This window comes from Salvelinus sp. IW2-2015, unplaced genomic scaffold (assembly GCF_002910315.2).
Source record: "Salvelinus sp. IW2-2015 unplaced genomic scaffold, ASM291031v2 Un_scaffold2002, whole genome shotgun sequence".
NCBI lineage: Eukaryota > Metazoa > Chordata > Actinopteri > Salmoniformes > Salmonidae > Salvelinus > Salvelinus sp. IW2-2015.
The window spans coordinates 62,955-65,513 of NW_019943352.1; the positions used below are offsets into that span (position 1 = coordinate 62,955).

The following is a 2,559-nucleotide window of genomic DNA, read 5'->3' on the forward strand; positions in this document are numbered from 1 at the left end:
CGTCGCCTAGTGTGTAGAAGCAAAGAAAAACAGTAGTAGACTATTACTCTGGGTTCAGTAACAGTCCGTTGTTCAGTCGTATGACTCAGTTGTTCAGTGGTATGAGTCAGTTGTTCAGTGGTATGAGTCAGTTGGTCAGTTGTTCGGTCGTATGAGTCAGTTGTTCGGTCGTATGAGTCAGTTGTTCGGTCGTATGAGTCAGTTGTTCGGTCGTATGAGTCAGTTGTTCAGTCGTATGAGTCTGTTGTTTGGTCGTATGACTCAGTTGTTCGGTCGTATGACTCAGTTGTTCGGTCGTATGAGTCCGTTGTTCAGTCGCACAAGTCCGTTGTTCAGTCGTATGAGTCCGTTGTTCAGTCGCACGAGTCCGTTGTTCAGTCGTACGAGTCCGCTGTTCAGTCGTACGAGTCTGCTGTTCAGTCGTACGAGTCCGTTGTTCAGTCGTACGAGTCCGTTGTTCAGTCGTATGAGTCATCCAGTGAGATTGACTCCTTCGTTCTAGATTCACCCATTCTTTGTAAAAAAAAAAAAAAGGAAACAAAAACGGAAAAACAAAACAACTAAGCATTGCATCATGTGTCCACATTTGGTAAGCATTACTCACTGTTCCCTTTACATTTGGTAAGCATTACTCACTGTTCCCTTTACATTTTGGTAAGCATTACTCACTGTTCCCTTTACATTTGGTAAGCATTACTCACTGTTCCCTTTACATTTGGTAAGCATTACTCACTGTTCCCTTTACATTTGGTAAGCATTACTCACTGTTCCCTTTACATTTGGTAAGCATTACTCACTGTTCCCTTTACATTTGGGTAAGCATTACTCACTGTTCCCTTTACATTTGGTAAGCATTACTCACTGTTCCCTTTACATTTGGTAAGCTACTCACGTTCCCTTTACATTTGGTAAGCATTACTCACTGTTCCCTTTACATTTGGTAAGCATTACTCACTGTTCCTTTACATTTGGTAAGCATTACCCTGTCCCTTTCATTGTAAGCATTACTCACTGTTCCCTTACATTTGGTAAGCATTACTACTGTCCCTTTACATTTGGTAAGCATTACTCACTGTTCCCTTTACATTGTGTAAGCATTACTCACTGTTCCCTTTACATTTGGTAAGCATTACTCACTGTTCCCTTTACATTTGTAAGCATTACTCACTGTTCCCTTTACATTTGGTAAGCATTACTCACTGTTCCCTTTACATTTGGTAGCATTCTCACGTTCCCTTTACATTTGGTAAGCATTACTCACTGTTCCCTTTACATTTGGTAAGCATTACTCACTGTTCCCTTTACATTTGGTAAGCATTACTCACTGTTCCCTTTACATTTGTAAGCATTACTCACTGTTCCTTTACATTTGGTAAGCATTACTCACTGTTCCCTTTACATTTGGTAAGCATTACTCACTGTTCCCTTTACATTTGGTAAGCATTACTCACTGTTCCCTTTACATTTGGTAAGCATTACTCACTGTTCCCTTTACATTTGGTAAGCATTACTCACTGTTCCCTTTACATTTGGTAAGCATTACTCACTGTTCCCTTTACATTTGTAAGCATTACTCACTGTTCCCTTTACATTTGGTAAGCATTACTCACTGTTCCCTTTACATTTGGTAAGCATTACTCACTGTTCCCTTTACATTTGGTAAGCATTACTCACTGTTCCCTTTACATTTGTAAGCATTACTCACTGTTCCTTTACATTTGGTAAGCATTACTCACTGTTCCCTTTACATTTTGGTAAGCATTACTCACTGTTCCCTTTACATTTGGTAAGCATTCTCACTTCCCTTTACATTTGGTAAGCATACTCATGTTCCCTTACATTTGGTAAGCATTACTCACTGTTCCCTTTACATTTGGAAGCATTACTCACTGTTCCCTTTACATTTGGTAAGCATTACTCACTGTTCCCTTTACATTTGTAAGCATTACTCACTGTTCCTTTACATTTGGTAAGCATACTCACTGTTCCCTTTACATTTGGTAAGCATTACTCACTGTTCCCTTTACATTTGGTAGCATTACTCACTGTTCCCTTTACATTTGGTAAGCATTACTCACTGTTCCCTTTACATTTGGTAAGCATTACTCACTGTTCCCTTTACATTTGTAAGCATTACTCACTGTTCCCTTTACATTTGGTAACATTACTCACGTTCCCTTACATTTGGTAAGCATTACTCACTGTTCCCTTTACATTTGGTAAGCATTACTCACTGTTCCCTTTACATTTGGTAAGCATTACTCACTGTTCCCTTTACATTTGGTAAGCATTACTCACTGTTCCCTTTACATTGGTAGCATTACACTTTCCTTACTTTGGTAAGCATTACTCACTGTTCCCTTACATTTGGTAAGCATTACTCACTGTTCCCTTTACATTTGGTAAGCATTACTCACTGTTCCCTTTACATTGGTAAGCATTACTCACTGTTCCTTTACATTTGGTAAGCATTACTCACTGTTCCCTTTACATTTGGTAAGCATTACTCACTGTTCCCTTTTACATTTGGTAAGCATTACTCACTGTTCCCTTACATTG

General features: G+C 39.2%; 1 long non-coding RNA gene across 1 annotated transcript in view; it reads left to right on the forward strand.

The window, feature by feature from the left end:
* LOC139024909 (uncharacterized) overlaps positions 1–209 on the forward strand; it is a 2,787-nt gene extending 2,578 nt beyond the window's left edge. Inside the window, exon 2 of the long non-coding RNA XR_011476303.1 lies at positions 119–209. This is a non-coding gene — a long non-coding RNA (uncharacterized lncRNA). The remainder of the gene's footprint in view (positions 1–118) is intronic.
* Positions 210–2,559: the final 2,350 nt, after the last annotated feature.